Source organism: Carassius carassius, chromosome 25 (genome assembly GCF_963082965.1).
Source record: "Carassius carassius chromosome 25, fCarCar2.1, whole genome shotgun sequence".
In the NCBI taxonomy this organism is placed as follows: domain Eukaryota; kingdom Metazoa; phylum Chordata; class Actinopteri; order Cypriniformes; family Cyprinidae; genus Carassius; species Carassius carassius.
This window is the reverse complement of record NC_081779.1, coordinates 23,974,451-24,001,658: the sequence shown is the minus strand read 5'-3', so window position 1 is coordinate 24,001,658 and position 27,208 is coordinate 23,974,451. Positions and strand designations below refer to the sequence as shown.

Below are 27,208 nucleotides of genomic sequence, written 5' to 3'. Positions count from 1 at the left end.
GTCCCACAGAGGAGATGGAAGGATATAAAACTGGAGCGACGACAGTGAAGGACGAGAGAGGACCAGGCCTGGGATTTTAGTTGTGTTTTGGTTTCATTTTATGCGCACCAGTCGTCCGTGAGGGGCTGGTGCGCTGTTTTGTGTTTATTTTGTATTAAAAGGTTATTTGATTGTCCGCCGGTTCCCGCCTCCTTCTTCCGGATGAATATGAAGGTTTAAATCATTACAGTGGTGCCGAAACCCGGGAGAAGGAGGGACGCGCTACTGATTTGCCCAATCATTGCCGGCCTCCCTCCTTGTTCCCACGTCCCTCGGCCCCGCCCCACTCGCCACAGTGGAATATCAAAGGCAGCGAAGGATACATCTATATTGCCTTCAAAAATTGAAGGTATCTCAGGAGACAGGAAGTGAAGCTAACATTGAATTCGGACGTGCCTTGATGCCTCACAACCTTGGAATGCGTCCTTCGAAGGCAGCGTTTTTCAGTTTTCGGATGCAGCCTCGGCATACTAGAAACTTCCTGGCAGGTGGGTTGAGGCATGTTGGAGCTAAACTCTGCAGGACACTTTCCCTCCAGCACTGACTTTGAACACCCCTGAATCTGTTTATTGTGTATTCACTGTCCTCTGTATCCTGCTGCCTATTTTAATTTCTAAAAAAGCACACACAAAATGAACTTCCATATGTACAGAGCTTTCAGTGATACTGATTTGCCCACATACGTATATGTCCAGGCTTAAATCAACTTTTTTCGAAAGTTTGAATTTGTTTAATGAACCCTGGCTTATTTGAGGCTGCTTATTTGTCAACTGAGGTATCAATTTAATATTGTTACTGAGGTATTAGATTCTGGTATCGTACTGAAGCCAAAATTGTGGTATTGAGCCATCCCTACAAGGTAGTTGAGTGGGATGGAGAAAAACAAAAAACAAAAGTGACGTTACGTGAAGCGTATCATACTCTGAAACTCAGAATCTGTGCTCTGCATCTAACCCATCCTAGTGCACACACACAGTAGTGAATCCACACCCAGAGCAGTGGACAGTCATGCTTGCTGCAGCACATGCAGGGGAGCAACCAGGGATTCAGTGCTTGCTCAAGGGCACCTCAGTTGTGGTGTTGAGGGTGGAAGAGAACACCGTTCACTCCTCCGACCTACAGATTCTGCTGTTTGAGGCTTTACAGAAGTTTGTTTTTTGTGATTCAGGAGGTTCATTTTTTGAATGCTCTCTGTCAACACAAATTTCAGGAGCTTGAACACAAAATAATATTTCTGACAATGAAAGAGCTGAAGAGGATCAAAAGAGTTCTGAGCCCAGATTACTCTGCATGCTTTGAGAGAGAGGAGAAGGAGGAGGTGAATGAAGGTGAAAGCAGAGTCAGACAGGGGATCCTGCAGATCACTCTTAATGTCCTGAGGAGGACGAAAAAAACAAACCATGCTAACATGCTACAGACCAGTAAGAACTCTGACTCATATTATCTTGACATTAATGTACAAATGATTTGGGAGATTTTAGGATTTAAAGAACTAAGCACTATGAATGAAATACAGCAGCTGTTTATACATAGCTGTTGATAAAAGGAGAGTCTAAAACAGTAAAATCTGGTGTTTTAATCATTTTTCTTATGCATCAGGATTTGTATTTAAGTAAGTTTTATCAAGCTGACTAGTCCAATCCACTGAAAATTTACATATTACATGGAAATTAGGATTTTCCACATTGATCCATGCATTTAATGTAAATAACATTTATTTCGATTCCCATTTTCCTCTGCTCCTTAGGACTTGCCCCTTTTTATGTGAAACAACACAAATCTAGACTGAAGGATAAATTTCAGAGAATTCATGAAGGAATGTCAAATCAAGGTAGCTCTGCACCTCTGCATGATATCTACACAGAGCTGTACATCACAGAGGGAGGGAGTGGAGAGGTTAATAATGAACATGAGGTGAGACAGATTGAGACACAATCCAGGAGACCAGAGTCACATGAAACACCAATCAAATGCAGTGACATATTTAAGCCTTTACCTAGACAAAACAAATCCATCAGAACTGTGTTGACTAAAGGAGTTGCTGGAATTGGAAAAACAGTTTCAGTGCAGAAGTTTGTTCTGGACTGGACTGAAGGAAAAGCAAATCAGGATCTCCACTTCATTTTTCCACTTTCTTTTAGAGAACTAAATTTAATAAAGGAGACCAATCTCAGTTTGATTAAGCTGAATCATCATTTTTTCACACAAACAAATAAATTGAGATCAACAAACATTGATGACTTCACAGTCCTATTTATCTTTGATGGCCTGGATGAGTGTCGACTTCCTCTGGATTTTCAGAATAATGATATTTTGTGTGATGTGGCAGAATCAGCCTCATTGGATGTTCTGCTGACAAACCTCATGCTTCCTTCTGCTCTCCTCTGGATCACCTCTCGACCAGCAGCAGCCACTCAGATCCCTCCTGAGTGTGTTGACCTGGTTACAGATGTACGAGGGTTCAATGATCCTCAGAAGGATGAGTATTTCAGGAAGAAGATAAATGATCACACTTTAGCCAGTAAAATCATTGCACACATCAAATCATCAAGAAGCCTGTACATCATGTGTCACATCCCAGTTTTCTCCTGGATTTCAGCTACTGTTCTCGAGAGAATATTGAGTAAAGCAGAGATGGCAGAGATCCCAAAGACTCTCACTCAAATGTTCACACACTTCCTGATCTTTCAGCTCAAACTTAAATCCCTGAAGTACGATGGGGAATGTGATGTTAATCTTAAACAAGCTAGAAGTAATATACTGTCACTAGGGAAACTGGCTTTTCAACAGCTGGAAAAAGGGAACCTGATATTCTACGAGCAGGACCTGAGAGAGTGTGGTATTGATGTCAGAGATGCATCATTGTATTCAGGAGTTTGTACCCAAATCTTCAGAGAGGAGTTTGGGCTGTACCTAGGGAAGGTGTACAGCTTTGTACATCTAAGCATCCAGGAGTTTCTTGCTGCTTTATATGTGTTTCTTTGCTTTTTTAAACAAACTGGATTTTTTAGCATGTTCAGATCATCCTTGACCGATTTACTTAAGTGTGAAGTTGACAAGGCTTTAAAGAGTGAAAATGGTCACCTTGATCTTTTCCTTAGATTTCTTTTGGGTCTCTCATTGGAGTTCAATCACACTCTCTTACAAGGTCTCGTGAAAAAGGCAAGAATCAGATCTCGCAGTGAACAGGAAATAGTTGAGTACATTAAGATAAAGATCAGGGAGAATTCCTCTTCAGAGAAATCCATCAATCTGTTCTACTGTCTGAATGAACTGAATGATGATTCTCTAGTGCAGGAAGTCCAAATATACCTGAGTACAACTGGTGACAGTCAACTCTCTGGGGTTAAACTGTCTCCTTCTCAGTGGTCAGCTCTGGTGTTTGTGTTGCTGACCTCAGAGGAAAAACTGGATAAGTTTAAATTGAGTAAATATCATAAATCAGAGGAATGTCTTCAGAGTCTGCTGCCAGTGATAAAAGCATCTACAAAAGCTGAGTGAGTATTTTAAAGTGTTGAATATTGTACTGCAGTGATAATAATAAAGCTTTACAAATGGCCAAGAGCATTAGTTCTTCATCCAGGTCCTGGGGACCCATGCTTTGCACATTTAGTAAGTCTCCCTTATCTGACACATGTTAATGCTGCATCCCAATGTGCCTACTTATTAGGGGTTGCACGACTACTGATTTCTACTAGTTGATTTGTTATTTAAAAAATACTCGAGTTACTCGACTACTTGTGGTTCATGCTACTGTAAATGAAAACAGGGTTTTTTTTTAATCAATAAATGCTTATTAATTCATAGCCTTTGCAACAATTACATAAATAAATTGTCAAAACTATTATGAAATTACATATTAAAATTTTTCATGTAACAGCCAGTATTTGTATTGGTGTCTGTAACAATCACAAGATTTTTCATATCTGCATTCGGATACAACGTCATAGTACTGGATAAGACCGTTATGGCTATCTTTTTTTTCATAGTTATCACTGAACAAGTATGCCGTGTTAAACTAAAATAATTATTAATTTCAAAAATAATATTTATCATACAAGCAGAAAGATTTCATGAAAACGTTTAGTGATCATTTGAACACGACTGAATCAATTCAATGCGCACATTTTCATTGCATTAACTCTTTAAGCAAGTCTTAAAGGGATAGTTCACCCTAAAATGAAAATTATGTCATTAATAACTCACCCTCATGTCGTTCCAAACCAGTAAGACCTCCATTTATCTTCGGAACACAGTTTAAGATATTTTAGATTTAGTCCGAGAGCTCTCAGTCCCTCCATTGAAATTGTGTGTACGGTCTACTGTCCATGTCCAGAAAGGTAATAAAAACATCTTCAAAGTAGTCCAGGTGACATCAGAGGGTCAGTTAAAATTTTTTGAAGCATCGAAAATACATTTTGGTCCAAAAATAGCAAAAACTACAACTTTATTCAGCATTGTCTTCTCTTCCGTGTCTGTTGTAAGACAGTTCAAAACAAAGCAGTTTGTCATATCCAGTTCGCGAACGAATCATTCGATGTAAACGGATCTTTTTGAAACAGTTCACCAAATCGAACTGAATCGTTTTAAACGGTTCGCGTCTCCAATACGCATTAATCCACAAATGACTTAAGCTGTTAACTTGCTTAATGTGGCTGACACTCCCTCTGAGTTAAAACAAACCAATATCCCAGAGCAATTCATGTACTCAAACAGTAAAGTATACTGTATACTGTATACTGTACACACAGCTTCAATGGAGGGACTAAGAGCTCTCGGACTAAATCTAAAATATCTTTAGGTCTTACGGGTTTGGAACAACATGAGGGTAAGTTATTAATGACATAATTTTGCAAATTGGGCGAATTAACCCTTTAATGTTTAGTGAAATTCACTAAACAAATGTGCGTGAGCTGCACAGAGGTGGGTAGAGTACCCAAAAACTGTACTCAAGTAAAAGTAAAAGTACTTCTAGAAATATTTACTCAAGTAAAAGTAAAAGTACTAGTCTTGAATAGTTACTTGAGTAAGAATAAAAGAGTATCGGATAAAAAATCTACTCAAGTAGTTAGTTACTAGTTACTTTGGGTCATATATACTGTACTGAGCCTATTTTTATTTAGATATATAGATAAAATGTATGTAATGTATGTGTGCGTGTATAAATGTATATATTTCATCAGCCTTTACTCCAATTTATGTAATCTATTATAAAACCCTGTCTGTTTACTTAAGTAACAGATATAAGTGTCATGCCATAACATATTTTTAATACGACTGACTTTATATTAAATGTGAATTTAACATTGAAAGTTAATGTGATATAAATATTGCTACTAATCAATCTTTCATTGTTCAGAAAGAGAGCAAATAACATTTACATTATTAAAGATAATTTTCACTGACAGTCTAGATTTCAATCACTCTCAAATCACTGAAACTGCTAACACTGTGAAATCAATATCTTAATTAAAGATTCGTACATTAAAGATTTGTTGTTCCTGCGAGAGAATTCGCCAGAAAGAGGTCTCCAGTCAGCGAGCGAGTGAAGGAAGCACCGGCATTTTAGCGATGACTCATCTGAACGCCTCTGATTGGCCAATGCTTTAATAAGCTCAAAAGAATCATGTGTGATTTGTTATAATGCGCAGTGCTGTAAAAACACATCTATCTCTGGCTCAGCGCCAGCCAGCGATCACAGATCTGAATTTAGCAGCTGGGTGATTCTTTAATTGGAGATACATTTGAAGTCCGAAGCCATTTATTTTTAACAACTTTACCAAAATTTTACTCCAAAAACACATTTTTATTTTTTTTAATTCTTTTTAAGAGTCACAAAATGTTAGAGTGTAAAACTAGAAAATATTTTATTATAAAAGCTATTTCATGATGTTGAAAGTCATGATATCATACTGTCCTTAGTGGGTGGTACTTTTTTCAAACAAGGGTAAAATATGCATTAAACATGTTTTAAATTACAAATTTCAGGTTGGGGTTTTAATTATTTTTGTTTATAAATTATTATTGGTGACAGTTTCCAAATGATGCTAAATTAATTTGTTTAAAAGTAACTTTTATTGTTGAAAAATACCAATCCACAAATCCTGTGTCAATTCTGTTACTACATGTTATTGTCTCTTTAAATTATGCTTATCTGTCGCATTAGTATCCTAAGCAACGCAAGATGATGTCACTTCCCTTTTGGTATTAAACTCTGAAGAACTAGGAGGTATGTGTTTTGTTCTCTCTGAAAGTCTGAAGCCATGTAATCTTACAGGCACTTGCACCAAGAGTTCTTATATAACATGTCAAAACTGTTTCAACAATCTCATAGGGAAAGCAAAGTTCAAAGCTATTAACAAAAGCAGGTATTAAAAGTTTTTAAAATCATCTTTAGTATCAGGCCATGTGCTCTTAGCCTTTATGCTAGCATGTGGTGCTATTAGTAAAAAATGCTAAAAATGTCAACTCTGTTATTGTCAATTCTGTTACCAAGGTACGGTAACAGAATTGACCAATGTCCATCTCTTGGTTTTCACACTGCCCCTGCCTTGGTTACAATCACACAATGATGCAAACAGACACAAAAATGCATAATGGGTGTTTATAGCCACACACACACACACACACACACACAGAAACGCAGAGCGGACGCATTAGCTAACAGTGGGAAAGATGTGCCAAATGCACAAAAACTTTTTCAAGCATTGGTGGATGCACCATCATCCAGTGAAGCTGTTCTACATTGAAGAACATGCCATTATCGCAATGGAGGTGATGCCAAAGTCACTTCCTGTCGTACCCTTCACCATAAAAATCCACCAAGTGGTCACGGTCTTCCCATATCAGCTAATTTACCGGGATGTGAGTTGCTCCTGTTCCACTCAGCAAAAGTTGGTGTGCCAGTGCCACCAAACAAAGACATTCAAGTTCCCTGCTGATCCTCTCACATTAAATGGAAAGCAGAGAGTTGGACAAGAGAGAGCTGTTGGAGAAGAGAGAGCCGTTGGAGAAGAGAGAGCCGTTGGAGAAGAGAGAGCCGTTGGAGAAGAGAGAGCCATTGGAGAAGAGAGAGCTGTTGGAGAAGAGAGAGCCATTGGAGAAGAGAGAGCTGTTGAAGAGAGAGATGAAGACCAACAGACAGACATACACTGGGAGAGCCAGGATGTGGTTGGACAATGGTGTGTCCTCACATATGACCATAATATCTATCCTGGTACCATCCTGGAGGTCAATAAGACTCATGTGAGGGTCAAGTGCATGCACCAAATAGGAAAAAATAGATTCTTTTGGCCTGGTCATGAAGATGTTCATTGGTACCCACATGAGGACATCCTCAGATTAATTCCACCTCCGACCAAGGTTGCGACACGGCATGTAGAGATCCAGAGGGATATCCCTTACGAAAAATAACCATGATTTTATTATAGTAAAACTGTAGTAACCCATGGTTTTTTGGCATGTTGACTACCATTTGTATAACCACAGATTTACTACAAATACCATGGTTAAACTACGGTTAATATAGCAAAACCATGGTTAATTTGTGGTTACCATGGTTAAACTATAGTAACCATGTTTTTTTGGTTTTATTTGTAGTAAAACCATGGTTAATTTTCGTAAGGGATCTGGTCGAGTATTTCTCAATAACTCAGTTATTTTCTTGTTATAGGCATGTTCTGGTTGGTTTGGGTCAATTCTGTTACCCCCGTCAATTCTGTTGCCAGATGTGTCAATTCTGTTTTTAGTCTTTCATCTTGAATATTAATGAGATAATACATTGAAATATCAAACTACTTAATATTGTTATTTTTAAATTGTGCAAGAGTAAGATATATGTTATAGTTGTATCTCTACCCTGTAATGTTCAAGTAATTTGATAAAAAAACAAGTGCACCCTTTGGATAATCCACTATTGCCTGGGGGTGAATCTAATTTTGAAGTTGTATAAATATGACATTTAATATCTGTTTTAAAGGCCTGAATAAAAGGACTACATGACAAATGAAACTAAAAAGATTTATCATTTTTTGATGTACTGTTACCTCTATATATTTGGTTGTTCGTCCGTAACAGAATTGACGAGAAAAACTATGAACAGGTGATATTTTGATAAAATAGAGAAAATAATAAACTATCTGTATTTGTATAGCACTGAATATATAAACTTTAAAGTGTTTTAAAGGTAATTCTTAAACAATGGTTCTGTATGACAACCTTTTTTTTTTTTTTTAAATTGAAATGCAAAATGTATCTCCAATTATAGAATCACCCAGCTGATAATATGACTCGCTGAACGTACTTGCACTAGTGTGATTGTATTAAAATTAATAAAATCTTAATTGATTATTTTTTGTCTTTTGGAAGCTGCATTAAACTTGACTCCCCTCTGTTATAAGCCACACACGTACAACAAACTAATGTCACAGTGGTATCGTGTACTGTAATCGAATGTAGCCCAAGTTATTACCTGTTAAACAGTAGACAGCACACGCGGTGTTCATCTAATAAGGATCTCCATCGCTAGCAAATAATAACCTTTGCAGATTTCAATTCAGTGCAGTTCCATAGCCACGTTTTCAATGCTGCTGATGTTAAACGTTACAACTCCGAGTGAACCACTTCAGACGCTCAGCGCGTGCGGCAGGGAACTGAACGACTCATTCAAACTGATTCATGAACCAATTCACTCGTTTGCCAATTGGTTTGATCAAGCCTTTGAACAGAATTGACTCAAAAGAATGAATCATTCGCGAATGGGCATCGCTCATTGCCCAGAGAAAAGTAGACGGCGCGTTTGGAATAAACTGAAGCATTATAACATTTATTGCATTAAGATAAAGTAACGAGAGGAGCGTCGCCCACAGTAACGAAGTAAAAGTACAGATTTTTCCCCAAAAATTTACTCAAGTAAGAGTATAAAGTACCCATCTTTAAATATACTCCGAAAAGTATTCGTTACCCCAAAAAATTACTCAAGTAAATGTAACGAAGTAAATGTAACTCGTTACTACCCACCTCTGGAGCTGCACAAACCAGCAAAGGATAAAGATGCAAACATGTAGGCCAAATAGAAAATGTATCCATATCTAAGTTGATTATTAGCCTGCTCTCTAGAGAGAACTGGTTTTTGAGAGACTGACGTGCAACGCGGCTGTTTGATTGGTGAGCACGCTGTGCTTAATCCATTCATTCGTATCATATCATAGCCTAAGGTTTAAAGCATTGCCTTTTAAATATATACAATAGAACATATATGATGTATTATTATTATAGGTGATATTATTCTTGCCAAGCTCTGATTTCTGAGAGATGCACGGAGAGGTGACAGCAATGCAGTGTTTGATTTGCGCTCTTTTCACTCATAAAGTTTACATTGATTCACTTCACACTCGTGACTTTAGATGTCTCTGTATAATATTGCGCTGATACCCTGGCTCACCTGTTACTAGCAAACTCTGAATTGTGTCAGCTTCAGCCGAGTATTCAGGCAGAATTATTCTTTGTCTGTTATTCATTTTTGAAGCCATTATCCATACCATTCGGAATAAGGTGTTCGGCTTCAGGCACACCCCTATTTACATATTAAAATTTTACATGCAACATAGATAGAAAGTAACAAAGTAACAGCTACACGCAATATTGTCATCCTAAAATTCATGTCATACTTGCAAACTCTTTGTACGCATTATGGTTAATGCATGCTCGAGTAGTTGATTGTTTCCGACAGTGCGACTAGTGGTTGAAGTGGTTGAAGTACTCGACTACTCGACTAGTCTATGCAAGCCCTACTACTTACACTACACCCTTAAAGTATTAACTCTTTTGGTGAAGAAAAAGTACACACTTGAGTGTGTAGTAGACGAGTGTGCAAGCTTTGGGACACACTATCACATCATACCATTGCATCTTTAATGGATTGCTCTGTCGCATAGTTACACAAACTCTGTGACCGTAAACTGGCCTGTCAGTTTACTTTAATTTACTTTAATTTAATTTCCTACCATATTGGAGAGAAAAGAAGTAGCACGTTAATCAATGAGCCATGGCTTTTCATGCAGAGAACTCTGCTCATATTTTTTGAAAAATTATGCATTTAAAAGTTAATGACCAAATGGATGTTTATAAAAGTTCACTCATGCTTTTGCAGATGAGATATGACACTGGAAACTCCTGCCAATTCTCTCAGGGGGGGCAAATGTTTGCTTGATTATTGAGGATAGGTCACCCATTTAATTGATAAATTAACGGCCAGTTAAAGACCTAAAGGGAACTGAACTACTATTAAAAATAAACTGACATTAGGAATCAATCTCTTGCTCTCCTTATGTTTCTATATGCGTATTAACACAATTCAGCAGCAAATGAAGACTGATGCCAGGACGTGGTTTTTCCAAAAAAAAAAAATAATAATTTGATTTTAGTTTAATAAGAAATAATTTAAGTCACATAAATCACTGTTTACACAACTCACTTTTATTACACTGCTCATTCGTATTACACTGCTCACTTATATAACATTCCTCACTTACATTACACTGCTTACTTACATTACTCACTTATATTACACTGCTCCCTACTATCCATATGCATCTTTGCTCTTTCATGTTTTTTCACCTTCTCCTTGTAACAAAACGGACTGAAGGCAGGGGGTTAGTGGTATGCAGGATTTTATTGAAACTGGTATGAATAAACAGTGGGAGAGTAGCAGGTAGATGGAGGATGAGGGAACTTGCGATCTGGATGTATTCTTGCCGGAAGGGGTGACTAGAGTTGACAAGAGTGGGAGCACACATACCTCAGTTATGGTGAGTAATGGAGGTTTCAGAGGACAAGAGGATAGCTGGAGGCACTGGAAGAAGATGGAGGATTGCTGGAGAGAAGATAAGCACAAGAGGTTAATTTTGAAGGAGTCAATGCTGGTAACTTTACAGAGGAATGATCCGCTGAGTAGTCATGAGATCCGACAATGAGGGTGACTGAGGTGTGTGTGAGGTGAGCTGATGGATAGATGGTGAGCAGGTGCTGGTGATTAGATGATTGGAAGGTGTACAGGTGCAGGAGATGAGTGCTTGAGTGAGGGAGTGCACTGTGGATGATAAGCCTGACAGACTTGTGACAGTACTCGCCCTCGAGGTTGGTGCTGGACGGGAACAAGGTGGAGCAGAGGTGGACCTCCATGGTGGATCTGGAGACTGGGGTGGCCATGGTGGATCTGGAGACTCGGGAGACCATGGCGGATCCGGAGAATCTGGAGGACACGGCGGATCTGGAGATGCGAGGGGCCATAGTGGAACTGGAGACTTGGGGGGCATGGCGGGACTGGAGATTCGGGGGGCAATGGCAGAACTGGAGACTCGGCGGGCCATGGCAGAAGTAGAGACTTGGGGGGCCATGGCAGAATTGGAGGCTCGGGGGGCCATGGTGGAACTGGAGACTTGGGAGGCCATGACGGGTCTGGCTCTTCCCTATGGCTGGACCTCTACTGCCCTCCCCCCCCAAAAGAAAATACTTGGGAAAATGTGTGGGACTGGACTCGGGGCCTGGAGCCGACACTGGGCTTAATCTGGGGTTCAGGAGCTCTCCCTGGGCTCGTTGGGGAATCAGGAGCCTCATCTGGGCTTAACTGGGGTTCAGGAGCCCTCCCTGGGCTTGTCGGGGATTCAGGAGCTCTCCCTGGGCTCGGTGGGGAATCAGAGCCTCATCTGGGCATAACGGGAGATCGGGAGCCTCATCTGGGCATAACGGGAGATCGGGAGCCTCATCTGGGCATAACGGGAGATCGGGAGCCTCTTCTGGGCTAAAATTAGGAACAGGAGCCTCTTCTAGGCATAACAGGAGATTGGGAGCCTCAGGGATGGACAGGACCAGGGGAGACACAGGGGATTCCAGGCTGGGCGGAACCAGTGGAGACACAGGAGATTCCAGGCTGGGCAGAACCACCGGAGACACAGGAGATTCCAGGCTGGGCGAAACCAGTGGAGACACAGGAGATTCCAGGCTGGGCGGAACCAGTGGAGACACAGGATCTTTCACATCTATGAAGAACTTTGAACCATTTAATTCAAGAACATAATTATTAAAATCTGCTACAGGTCTACAGCAATCTTCAGGAGACAAAAAACAAAACAGATTTTTATCTTTTAGTCCCATCCGGAAGCAAGCATTGAGTGTGGATTCGCTTCATCTCACCAGAGGTATCAAGCTTAGGAACTCCTCCACACATTCCTCCAGAGGTCTTTCATCCTGCCGGAGGCCATAGAGATAATTGTCTGCCCAGGTCATTCTGTTATGGTCATTCGTTCGGTTTTGGGTCGGATCTTCTGTAACAAAACGGACTGAAGGCAGGGGGTTAGTGGTATGCAGGATTTTATTGAAACCAGTATGAATAAACAGTGGGAGAGTAGCTGGTAGATGGAGGATGGGGGAACTTACAATCTGCTAAGGTAAGCACAAGAGGTTAGTTTTGAAGGAGTCAATGCTGGTAACTTTACAGAGGAATGATCCGCTGAGTAGTCACGAGATCCGACAATGAGGGTGGATGAGGTGTGTGTATTTATGTGGAGGTGAGTTGATGGATAGATGGTGAACAGGTGCAGGAGATGAGTGCTTGAGTGAGGGAGTGCACTGTGAATGATAAGCCTGACAGACTTGTGACACTCCGAGAGATGATGCATTTCGGTGACACCTGTAGTTGTCCATGCGATGTCCGTCATGCTCTCGGGAGGGAACAAAATGCAACAGCAAATTAGCAGAATAAAGCGCCAGCTACTTCGCAACCTATTAGCCTTTCTCTCCGCTCATATCACGTCCTCGAAAATCCTTGTAGTATCCGCCCTTCGTAGATACTTGTTTGATGTTTAAATTTAGTTTGGTGTTCCTAATTCTTTAATTGCCAATTTATCCTTATTGCTACAATGAATAAATGGTATTTATTTCAATGACACGATATGATTAATCTGCAACTGAGGTAATGTCGATCAAGTTCAGCTGACAACTGAATTTGCATAGCTGTCCCCGTCTCATTTTTTTTTTACATTTGATAAAGATATTAAAGTAGTTTTTAATTTTTTTCTTGTTGTTAAAATTAAAAATAGTTTTTAAATATTATTGGATGTCACTGTTCCCACTAGTCATTGCACAAGTAAAGGTTATGCACGATGATGAAAGCACGTTAGGGCTAGCCCTCCTGAAACTCATTGAGAATGCATTGCAGTGCCTGCAGTTGGAAAAAAATGATTTTGAATGGAAGTCTATAAGAGCCCTCGGGGTGATTCTCAGTTTGACAGAAATCGCCCAAAAAGGGGTGGTACTAAAAAAACGTGACTCGATGCTGATTGGACTATTTAGAGGCAGCACAAACAGTCTACAATAGTGAAAGCTAGCATGACACTGTGGTTGAATGTATAGAAAAAATCCCTCCCTTTCACACTTTGGTGGTGCAGTGCCCAATCGCCGTAATGGAGAAACCGCCACTGCTAAAATATTTTTACCAGGTCAGATGTTGATTATTAGTAACTCAAACACCTTTGCCTAAACCTCACTACTCAATTGTGCACAAAATGTACGCTATTTTTTGTTTGTTTGTAGTTCTGAACCAAGTCCTGAACCAAATGCTTTGGGACACACTTATTCTAGTCTCACATACTATTTAGGAAGGACAGTATGAACATTGGGATGCAGTGTCAGTTCAGTTGATGGAGCGCTCTCCTAACAACCTGATGATCTCAGTCAGGTGTTTTGAATAAGGGAAACATGGGAAGGACCAAAATTAAGAACCACTGGCCAAGACATATATCCATAAACATAATAAATTATAAATTGTTTTAAAATTAAGCTGTAACAATAAAACATGGACATCAGTTTAAGCTTTGCACATACATTTTTTACATAATGTTTTTTACAAATTGGTATATGTTTTTTGTCTTCATTTTTTTAAATATAAGATATCAAATCTGAATCTGCTTATTCATATAAAGCCATGTCATCAGTCATACATTAATTCAATAACAAATCAAAACACAACCCATTTAAAAAAAAAATTTTTAATCAACTAAAACATTTATCACACCAATAGTGTTCATATATAAACTATCAAGAGTGAAATAAACCTTTAATATTTTTGGAAATGGAACATAGAATGGATACAAATTTTTAACTGAGTCAAACTGTGACAGTTTACTTAATATTTTAACATTTTATATTGTTAAAATTTGTTTACTGTTTAATTTTTTTTACTAAAATGTTATACTGTTTACATATGAGTTTAAAATATGCTTATGTTATAATTTCCAGTCTGAGACGCTGTAATCTCATGGAGAAAAGCTGTTCAGCTCTGGCCTCAGTTCTCAGCTAAAATAGCTCACATCTGAATGAGCTGAACCTGAGTTACAACAATTTGCTGGATTCAGGAGTGAAGTTGCTTTCAGCTGGACTAATGAATCATCAATGTAAACTGAAGACATTACAGTAAGAAATAATGAAACCATTTTAAAAGAGAATACACTCAGTGTTCACTGTATTATACATGTACTTCTTGCTAATGCATGTCACACAAGCACTGTATTAAGCAGTACATAAAGTATTAAAATGATCTAATCTGTTGCTACTTGAAAATATCAGAAAATTCTGTGTATTTTATCATCAGTTATAAAGTATGCAAAAACAATGCACACATTATAATGGGAAGTGTAAAGTTTCACAGTCACTGGATCTCAGTAGTCAGATAAGGTCTTCAGATTTGATTAGTTAGGCAGAATTCCATAAGTGCTTTTATATAGTCCAGCAGAATTAGAAATTTGTATCACTCCACTTGTTTGTGCTTTCACACACCAGAAAGACTGCCAGTCTGTGCAGTAGTGGTGGGGATTTTTCAGTTGTTTTTTTGTTTGCTCAATCATTACAGAAAATTATATTTTACCAGTTGAAGATGAGGAGTTTTCCCCTCATTTCTGCAGGTTGGAATACTGCAGTATTGGAGAAAAAGGTTGTTCTGCTCTGGCTTCAGCTCTGATATCAAACCCCTCACACCTAAAAGAACTGAATCTGAACTATAATAAATTAGGAGACACAGGAGTGAGAATACTCTCTGATCTACTACAGAATCCACATTGTAAACTGGAGAAAATGCTGTGAGTGTTATTATTTTTGTCTATTGTGTTGTTAAATTGTTTTAGTGGTTGAATTTTGCAATACAAGATGTTCTATCATTTGTATTTATTAATTTATATTTTCACAAAAGTTCTTTCATCATCATCTAACCAATGAATTTAGCTATTTTTAAAAGATAAAAAAGATAATAAAATAATGGAGAATTTTGATGGATAAGACTAAACACGTTAAAATTGCATCACATTTGTACAAATAAAAATAATATTACTGCACTATTTTGTTTAACTTTAGAATTCTCATCACATAAATTGTAGATGAAATAGGTAATGAAAACCATTAATTTTATCCAATATCTATATATTGATGACTATCTATTAGGGGTGTAACGGTACGCAAAAATCACGGTTTGGTACGTACCTCGGTTTTAAAGTCACGGTTCGGTTCATTTTCGGTACAGTAAGGGAAAGAAATGTAAACATTACACTGCAGGTTGTTTATTACTATAAACTTTTTTTTTTACAATTTGTTTACACTTTTTTAAAAATACTTTTTAATAAAATATATATAAAATAAAAAAAGAATAAGAAATAAAATAAAGTTCTCCACTAAATAAAATACTCTCAGTCTCAAACCAAAATCATATAATAAAATATAATGAAAAATATAAATAAATAACTATGATTACAGTGCAGCATTACCAATCCCAGCTTGTATGCCTGCTCATATTTAAAAAATATATATCACTTTTCCAGCATCAACAGTTTCAGTTTTTAGACCTGCTCAGATTTCGTTATTGCGTTGGACCGATCTGAATTAAGAGCAAAGGTCTGTTTAAATGCCGATGGGAGCTGCGTTTGAATTACAATCGTTTTTTCCTAGTTGTAGTGATGTTCAAACTCGCGTGATGCCTTTTGAAAGCCTTAGGCCGGTGACACACTGGCATATTGCACCTGTCAAACATAGTCTATTTTGCCTAGGATTTATATTTATGCTCAACATGACGTGTAGATATTGTTGTCGTGAAGACAAGATCCTGGTCTGTTGGTGCCTCCCTCTATGTCACCTACAGTAGCAGCAGCGCGCCAGAGCTGCTTCAGGCACGATTCTGGTGTGTAAAGACACAGAAAACGCGAGGCAGCCGTCACGCAACTGACACACAGCAGAAACACCACGCTCGTTGCTCACGCCACACAGCCAGTGTGTCACCGGCCTTAGAATCAGCTGCAGGGCGGGATTTGCGCTGAACGCGGAGACTTCCGCCACTTAATATGTTCGTTTGGAAACACGAAAATGTACCTACGTTCCGCGTACAAAATATTGCATTCGGTCATTCCGTACACACGTGCACCGTACAGAAAGCCCTGTACCGAAACGGTCCAGTACGAATACACGTACCATTACACCCCTACTATCTATAGTCAAATTGTACTCTGCAGACATTATCTAATAACCAAGAATAATAACAAATATTTTTAACTTATCAATAATAATAATAGCAATAAATGTAATTACAAATTAACAAATAACAGCTTTTACTTGTCTGTGTTGGCAAGTGATCATGGTACAAATATGATAATCCATATCTAGGGGTGCATTAAAATTAAAAAAGCACCCAGTGTGTATTATATAGATATCACAATTAGTTTTAAATATCACTGAAATTCAAAACAGTGTCACTTACAGTGATCATCGCTGGGATTTTTTCAGTTTGGCAGGGATTAATGCAAGCACAGACACAACAGAAAAGAAACGTGTTCTAGGAGTGAATGTAATATCTCTTCACATCTTTAGTGCTGGCTCCTTTTATCTTCAATAGTCAATAAAATTTCATCCTGCAACAGCTCTGGTCCATTCAATCTAATTCTGAGAAAGTCACATAGTAAAGTCAAATATATAAATAAATGCATAAATATATATTAAAAAATATTTAAATATTGAAAAAAAAAATTGAAAACACAGACAAACACACAAGCACACAAAACTTCACATAATATTTATTGTATTTAGAAAGATCAATGTGGTAAATATTAGTTTTTATCCTTTTCTCTGCAGGCTGTGTAACTGCAGTTTTGGAGAGGAAGGTTGTTCTGTTCTGGCTTTAGCTCTGAGGTCAAACCCCTCACATCTGAGAGAACTAGATTTGAATGATAACTATCCAGGACAATCAGGAATTAAGCAGATTTCTGATCTACTGCAGTATCCACTCTGTAAACTGAAGAAACTAGGGTGAGTAATATTGATTACAACACAAGTGAACATCTTTAGTTTAATTGTTCTTTGTTGTATTCTCTTGTAATTGAAGTTTTTTTTTTTAGTTTTTTTTTTATCATGCTTTGCCTATGAGCATAAGGAAATTGAAATTGTTGATTCTTGAAATAGGAAATTGTCAGCTTGTAATGGGAATTCTGTGCTAAATGGACTAAGATTAAGTTATGAGCTTTCAATAATTTTCAACCATTCTAAAAACATAGGTTACACTACATGCTCGAAAAAGAAATTAACTTACATAAGCCTACACACACTCTAGTTGAAGAATGCCACACTGAAAAGGGCCATACTGTTCTCTGCTCTTTCAATCCTTTACCACATATTATGCCAATCTGCCACTCAGGACCACCTGAAACTCACACCAAATATGCCCATGCTAACATGACACTAGTGTTCTTGACTCTGTGTGTCTGTTTTCTCCTGAGTTGTGTTTTGTTTTTTCTCAGGTTGTGTAACTGTAGAATTGGAGAGGAAGGTTGTGCTGCTCTGACTTCAGCTCTGAAATCAAATCCCTCACACTTGAGAGAACTGGATCTAAGCTATAATAATCTACGAGACTCTGGAGTGAAGCTGCTCTCTGATCTACTGCGGGATCCACACTGTAAACTGGATACATTACAGTGAGTTATTTTAGCATATTTTTGAAGCTATTTAATTTCTCTCTTCATCTGTTTCGTTTTGTTTATATAATATAGATTATTTAAAATGCATTCATTGATGTAATTTGATGGTTAAGACTACACACATCAGCATCGAGTGATATTGTTTTATGTCTGACCTGAAACCAGACAGAAAACCAAAAGTATTACTGGTGCAGGCCAGGGTTGGGACTGAGTTGGGAGACAATTTAAATGTTTGTAGTTCTTTTGTGAGCTGAAGTACTCAGTTAATCCTCTGGTGTCGATTCACGCATATACGCATTTTGAGACATCTTCTCCTGATAACCCCAAAAAGAACTTAAATTACACTTTCATTTTTGATCGTACAGATAAGAGCAATACATCAATCTGATCAGTAAAGGGTCTACTTTTATTTGTATACACACATAATAACAACAAAACTTTGTGCATTTACAAAATAAAGAAAACAAAGTGTGCTGTCTGCAGCCTTGATCTGCGGTCATCTTCATTTAGAAACTAAATGTCATTCAAATGAACTGTAACTCAGCAAATACTCAACAAAGAGAATATATAGTTTATTTATAAAATATATATATAAAAAGTTTGACATGTCTACTTTTTAAACTGAGCAAGTCTTACCGAAAACAAATATTCTGTGATAAAAGTAATCCATATGAAAATAACTCAATGTCCGTTTTTCAAGCCCACGCCCACGCGGTGAACGTTTTATTGATATTATAATGTTCCACGTGAAGCTTGCGTCCTGTAAACACCCATAACACAGAAAACTAAGCAGCGAGACAGTTCTTCAAGGTTTTTATTTTATTTCATTTTATTTACTGTTTGCTTCGCGCTGAGAGGAATAAGACATAATTCACCCCAAGAAAATGCGCTGATTACCTCAGGATTTGAGTTTTGGATTTCCTCAAAAAAAAATAATGAAGCGATTTATCCAGCAGAGATCATAAACATGAGTAAGTCTTTTTTTTATAAACTTGTATTAGTTTTCACATAACGTGTTCACATTTTACTAGTTAGACTTTTTCCAAACTATAATTCCTGACTAAATGTATAATCAAGTGAAACATGAAGTTGCATTCACATCATCTAAATGTTCTACAGTACCACTAGTATCAGTGACCATCAAAATAATGTTATTAATGTAGTTTATAATTTAGTTTATTTGAGAGCACATACACAATATACACTTTGGAAATGATAATTATTTGATTTTCATTTATATATTTCAACATGACACAATGCCATTCAATACCAGTTTGCTAAAGCACTAATATTGTGAAATATTTTTACTATTTAAAGTAACGGTTTTCTATTTGAATATATTTTAAAAATGTAATTTATTCCTGTGATCAAAGCTAAATTTTCAGCATCATTACTCCAGTCTTACTCCAAGGGTAACAATATAACACTATACCATTCAAAAGCCTGGAGTCAGTGTATATAGTACCGCAAGTCGTGGGGAAGTCGTGGCCTAATGGTTAGAGAGTCGGACTCCCAATCGCACTATAAGGCGCACCGGATTATAAGGCGCACCTTCAATTAATGGCCTATTTTAGAACTGTTTTCATATATAGGGCACACCGGATTATAAGGCGCATAGAATAGAAGATACACTGCAGAAAAACGTTTGACTGGGTTTGCGTTATGCCACTAGATGGAGCTGTGCTAAAGGGAATGTCAACATTTTGACAGACCGCCTTGATCCATTTATAAGGTGCTCCGGATTATAAGGTGCACTGTCGGTTTTTGAGAAAATTAAAGGCTTTTAAGTGCACCTTATAGTGCGGAAAATACGGTAATTAAAACTTTTATTTAGCACACACTGTAACGTATGACAGACACAGGATGTAAACGCAAGGCGTATTTATTGATAAACAGCAAGATTGTCAGAATCACAGATCTCAATCGCAGGAGACACAGGTGGCGGACACAAGGCTGATGGTGGTTGACGCAGGGACTTCGGTGGACAGCTGGAAGGCGGGGTGAATTTTCCTGTACGTAGGAGGAAGTTTGAGGTGGACTGTCACCGGACTAATGATCTTGGTGACAGGAAACGGGCCAATAAATTTAGGGGCAAGTTTATTAGAGACGGAGCGGAGAGGAATGTTCTTAGTGGAAAGCCACACTTTTTGACCAACGATGTATACGGGAGGCTTTGACCGGTGGCGATCGGCCTTGGCCTTGGTGCGCGCCCCCACTTGGAGAAGAGTCTCACGGGCTCTAGTCCAAGTGTGGTGACACCTCTGGACAAAGGCGTGAGTGGAGGGAACCGCAATTTCGGATTCCGTACTGGCAAAAACTGGTGGCTGGTAACCTAAACTACCCTCAAACGGAGTAAGGCCCGTAGCTGACACTGGTAACGAGTTATGGGCGTACTCCACCATAGAAAGTTGTTGGCTCCAGGAGGAAGGATTCTTGGAAACCAAACATCGCAATACTCTCTCCAAATCTTGGTTGGCTCTCTCTGATTGACCATTGCTTTGGGGGTGAAACCCCGAAGAGAGACTAACCGTTGCCCCTAATAATCTACAAAACTCTTGCCAAAATTTGGACACAAATTGGGGACCCCTGTCGGAGACCACGTCCAACGGGAGGCCATGTAACCGAAAGACGTGATCTATGACAGTAACCGCTGTCTCCTTGGCTGAAGGTAATTTGGGCAAGGCAATAAAATGAGCTGCCTTCGAGAACCGGTCCACGACCGTCAAAACGACAGTCTTGCCCTGGGAGGGCGGGAGGGCGGTTACAAAATCTAGCGCGATGTGGGACCAGGGTCTCGAAGGGACTGACAGCGGTTGTAGTAACCAATCAGGGGGTCGGTTGGACGTCTTACCAGTGGCACAAACAGAGCAAGGCAAAACAAAATCACGGATACCACGAGCCATTAACGGCCACAAGAATCGTTGCTTAACCAAAAAACTGGTACGATTGACTCCTGGATGACAGGCTATACTGGAGCAATGACCCCACTGAATGACTTCAGACCGATACTCCTCAGGCACGAATAACCGGTTCGTTGGGCAATCGGGCGGAGGCGTTACCCCTTCTAAGGCCTTCAAGCACAGTCCATGGGATCTCCGCCGTTCCTTCTCCTCCCGGGAAAGCCGAGCTCTACCCACCTGCATGGGTTCCGGATCGTAGGGGGGGCTGACCGTATCCGGAACTTCAAGACGTCGATTCTCCATGCCGCGAACTGGATGATCCTGCTGGAAACGGCCCATACGATTCAGCCGAGCATATACTCGAAGAGCCAATTCGACGAGCCCATTGAGACTAGTAGGCAGGTCCAGCATGTAGATTTCTCTCTGGATACGGTCAGCCAACCCATGCAGGAATCTGTCCCACTGCGCCTCCTCGTTCCAACGACACTCTGCAGCCAGGGTGCGGAACTGGATGGAGTACTCCAACACCGAACCGTGACCTTGGCGAAGATCGGCGAGTAGTCTGGCCGCCTCCCTACCCGCCGCCGCCCAATCGAAAACCCTCCTCATCTCCTCGGAGAGTGCCTGGAACGAGGCGCAGCATGAGTCTTGATTCTCCCACACCGCCGTTCCCCAGAGAGCCGCCCGGCCGGAGAGTAGCGTTAACACAAACGCAACCTTGGATCGCTCTTGGTTGAACGTAAGAGGCTGTAATGCAAAGTGCATAGAACATCGGGTCAGAAAAGTTCTGCAAAACTCTGGTTCACCTGAATATCCTTCGGGTGTTGGCAGTCTCGGTTCGAGCCGCAGCTGCGACTCTGGAAGAGGGGGTGGAGTCGGCGGTGTGGGTGGCGCAGTGGAGACTCGGAGCTGTTGGATCTGCTGGGTGAGCTCGGACACCTGCGTCACAAGCGCTTGGACCGCCTGCCCTGTGAGGGAGATGTCTTCCTCCTGAGAGTCCATTCTAGTGATACTTCGAGCCGCAAACTCGTCCCATGTAGAAGCGCCTGCTACATCCATAATGGGTCGGATCGTTCTGTAACGTATGACGTCTGTCATACAGGGTTTACAGGATGTAAACGCAAAGGCGTATTTATTGATAAACAGCAAGATTGTCAGAATCACAGATCTCAATCGCAGGAGACACAGGTGGCGGACACAAGGCTGATGGTGGTTGACGCAGGGACTTCGGTGGACAGCTGGTGGTGGTGCTCGATCCAGTGATGATCCCTTGTCTCCCGGTGAGTGAGTAATCCGCGTGCAGAAGTGGTAATCCAATGTAGCGTGATGATCCATGAATGAACGACGAAGACAGGAAAACTAGGCAGGTACAAGGACACAGGAACAGCACGGGAGCACACCGGGGAGAAAACAACGATCTGACAACATGAGACACCAGTTACTGAACTTATATAGGGACAAACAATTGAAACCAGCTGGCGCTGCTGATCATCGCTGATCAGTGACCACGCCCACACACACACACAACAGCACGCAAGACAAAAGAGAGACAGTGAATTCATGAGCCGTGACACGCACAAGATGATAAATAAAAACTATTATTATGATAAATGTTACAAAAGATGCTTCTCTTTCAATTAATCAAAAAAAAAACTGAAAAAATTCTCAGCTCTTTTCAACATTAATAATAATAACAATATATATATTTATATATATGTAAATATATATATATATATTATAACATCTGAATATTAGAAGGATTTCTGAAGGATTGTGTGACTGGAGTAATGATGCTAAAAATTCAGCTTTGAAAGACAGCTTTGATTGTTCCTAATAAACTGTTTAACTGCACTCACAAGTGAATCTCAAATTATTTTGTGGGATAATTAAATATATTCTTAATAAACTACAAACAAAAATATATACATTTATTTTGTCCTCACATTCTTTCTTTTAACTCTTCCCTCTCAGTCACAAACCTGACTGAAAGGCTCATTATGCAGCTCATTATGCGGGTCTGAGGTGTAAATCCCAATAATATTAATAGTCAATCACGCCTACTCGCATATGCCTTTTCGAAACAAAAAAGTGTCTAAGAAAATTTAAATCAATCTATTGTTTTTTGTTAAGAGAGTAATACAAGATTATTGTCACATCAATTTGAAGAAAAAATTCTAGGCAACATGTTCCAGATTTGACACTCTTGTGAACAAATGTTCTGTATGTGTTTTATGACCTTATTTTAGTGACTTCAAAATTTTTGTTTTTCACTAACCACATATAAACATTGCTTTCTCAAAAACACAATCATGTACATACATGCTATTTATATATTATTGTAGCCCATTTTGTATTGAATACATTGTTTTCAGACTTTAGCCATGTAGATGTTTATAAGCAACTGAAAAAAGCACAAAAGTCAGGACGTGTCAAAACTTCTCCAGGACCCCCAAAACCCCTTAGACCTCATAGGGTTAAATGAGTCAACCTCTTATTTGCTAATACAAAATATAGGATTTACATATATTTTTCTGTGTGAGGAGTTTTAATTATTCTCTCTGCAGGCTGAATAACTGCAGTTTTGGAGAGGAAGGTTGTTCTTCTCTGGCTTCAGCTCTAAGATCAAACTCGTCACACCTGAAAGAACTGGATCTGGGCTGTAATAAACTTACAGATTCAGGAGCGAAGCTGCTAGCGAATCTGCTGGAGGATCCACAGTGTAAACTGAAAAAACTACTATATATATATATATAATTAATTATTATTATTCATATTTAATATTTAAAACAGTTGAGTCCATTTTTTTTATTCTTTGATGAATAGAAAGATCCAAAGATCATCATTTATGTAAAATAAAAATATTTTGTAACATAATACACTATACCATTCAAAAGCTTAGAAATTATATTAATAGAATAAAATAAATTAAAAAAAATAATACGATGTTTTATATAAGATTAAAAAAATTTTTTTTACTTTCTATTCATCAAAAAAAACTTACTCCGATGTTTTAAACATCATCAAAATAATAAATGATTTTTTAGCAGCAAATCAGTATATCAACCTGTTTTCTGAAGGACCGTGTGACTGAAGTGATGATGCTAAAAAAAAGTAGCTTTTAGAAAGTAGTTTTTCTAAATACTAAAAATATTTCACAATTTTACCATGTTGCTGTACTTTCGATCAAATAACTGCAGGCTGGGCAAACAGAAGAGACTTCTTTAAAAAACATTAACAATTTTACTGTTCAAAAACTTTTGACTGGTACTGTAGCTATAGGCAACATTATTTTTTCTCTAATTTCTAGATAGATTTTAATTGGCTTCTAATTTAAAGATAACTCATTTACAATAATCAATAATAATGATTTGTTAATGTTTAAATACTACAAACACTTTCATACTGTAATAAATGCTATGTCAATTAGCACTGCATTGTTCATATACTTTATTTATTACCTGGTGATGACTTTAAAAATAAACCAAATATTCTTGCAATCATATTTTTAATGTCTTCATGTTTCCAAACATTTATTTTTTTATGTTTAATCAACTGTTTTCATACAGCAATAGCTGTACGCTTTTGTACATATAAGGAATTTCCTGGTACTACTTTCTGTGTGAGACCGCTCTCTGGCTTTGAGTGTGAATGAAACACATACTGCATGAGTGTTTAGCGCTTTGAGATGTTCATCTTGCCTTATTCTGGGTCCAAATAAAATATCAGATCATGTGCAGACTATCCTTTGAGTTTAAATCTATTTTTATTCACACCAGCTCTTGAAAACCTCTATGCGAACAAACTTGCCCGAAAAAGTGCAGGGGACATTATTTGATCATAATGATTAAAAATAATAATAAGAATAAAACAACTTCCATTAGAATCATGCATAATAGCACATTTGCCAGTTCATCTTAACAGAATGAAACAGTCTGGTTCTGGAAGTAATCAACAACTTAATATATATACAATATATGAAGAGTTCAGATGCAAAAGCCTCTAAGTGCCATCTGAAATTTTCATCTAAAATTAGGATTTTTAAAAGGACCTGCACATTGCAATAAAAGTAAAATGACTCAACCTAAGCATAGGAGCTTGATAAAAATCCTAATTTTAGATGAAAATTTCAGATGGCACTTAGAGGCTTTTGCATCTGAACTCTTCATATATATTTTATTGATTGTTTTTTATCATATTACATTGTTCGCAATGCTTTATGGCAGTTAATTCCTTCATTACCTTAAGTACACAAACATTTTTGTCCATTTAAAAAAAAAATACTTCTATAAAAATTCCAATAAAAGTTTGTAATGTTGTGATTCACCTTTTTTTTTTAAATTCCAAATGACATTTATTATGTATCGTATACAGATCATGCAACACCATTATTAAATGGTCTTGCAAGGTCCAGTAAGAGGAATTTCAATTCGCCACACAATTATGTTACGAATACATTTGTATACTGATTTAAATCAATATGAAGCGAGATGAAACAATGCTCACAGTCACAAAAGAATGGAAAACAGGAGAAACATTGTTCTGGTCCACAAATCACTGTGGTATTGATATGTGGTATGCATATTGAATGCTATTAAATTACTGATGTTTCATCAGGACAAAACATAAATAAATAAATTAGTAATATTGTGTTCCTGATGCTTATCTTAGCACATATTATTAAATGTAAGCACAAGGGGTTATGGGTATTCTCCCATTTCACATTAATTTACATTCAAGAGAAAATGACCAAACCTGCACTGACTTTACATTTATCATTATAATTGCTACACTCTTAAAATAGGCACAAAGCTGTCACCAAAGCTGTAACCTCTGAAAAGGTTAAAGTTAATATGTATTTTAGATAGTAACATGAACCTTTAAGGTATCAATATGCATCCTTTAGGGGTACACAAGGTACAGTGATATACCTATTATATATATGTTATACCTACAAGACTAATGCACCAGTGGCAGCTTTTTTTTCTTTCTGAAAGTGTACATGGAACACATTCGATTTACCTGACATATTAATGTCTCATCTTATTTTAGGATTTCTTTTATATTCCTTTCTGCAGGTTGGAAAACAGCAGTTTTGGAGAAGAAGGTTGTGTTTCTCTTTCTTCAGCTCTGAAATTAAACCCATCACACCTGAGAGAACTGGATCTGGGCAATAATTATCTAGGAGTCTTAGGAGTGAAGGTTCTCTCTCATCTACTGCGGGATCCAGAAGGTAAACTTGAGAGACTGCAGTGAGTATTATTTCTCTCGCTCACTCTTAACAAATTTGATATTTTTTAACTTATGGAATGTCTTTGGGTTGTAATGCCTTAATTTTTTAAAGATAATTTTAAATTGTGATTTAATCTCATTTAAACTTGGATTCTTTTATCTTTAATAACCACTAAAACTTTTGTCTACATGCATGGTAAATCTATACACAAATTGTACTTTGGCCTGAACACACACTATTTTACAACATCATTGTCCCAAACAGGAGCTATTTTTCTTCTCTGTGCAGGTTGTATAACTGCCGTATTGAAGAGAAAGGTTGTGCTCGTCTGGCTTCAGCTCTGAGATCAAATCCCTCACACCTGAGAGAACTGAATCTGAGCTGTAATAAACCAAGTGTTTCAGAAATTAAGTTGTTCTGTAACTTCGTACAGGATCCACACTATAAACTGGAGAAACTAGAGTAAGTTTTTACTCTCAAGCTTTAAAACAGTTAGTTCTGGTATTCAAATTTAATGAGTTTCCAGTAGTTTCCAATTTACAGAATAGACTCTCTGCTTCGCATTAAACAAGGGATAGGTTTACCTTCAAATAATACATATATATTTTTAAATATGTCATCATCTACTCAAAGGTCACTTCTGACTGGGAAACAAAGTAGTCATAATTGATTAAATTAGTAATACATGGTTAGGAGTAAATATACTAGGAAAGTAGCAAAAGAGCATAAGAAAACACATGTAGACAGAGAACACTACATCTTTTGGATTAAAAAAAGCAGTAATCACAATTAAGTCCTGAGATGTATCACTTCATTTGGAATTGTTTTCATTGTTTAAGGATAATGTGAGAAAATGATGCATCTATAAAGTCTTTTTGACATGATCTCTAATATTGATCATAATGTGTAAATTAATATTTGATCTTTCTCCAGTTTGTCTGTACTGTATTGAGCTTCACCTCTAACAATCACCTACAAATGACAAACAACAAGAGCTGCCATTGGACAAACACCAGCACTGACCAGCATAAATAAAC

At 38.1% G+C, this 27,208-nt stretch overlaps 1 pseudogene; it reads left to right on the top strand.

Annotated features, from left to right (window-relative positions):
• The first annotated feature begins 778 nt into the window (after nt 1–778).
• Nucleotides 779–27,208, top strand: LOC132104813 (NACHT, LRR and PYD domains-containing protein 12-like; annotated as a pseudogene).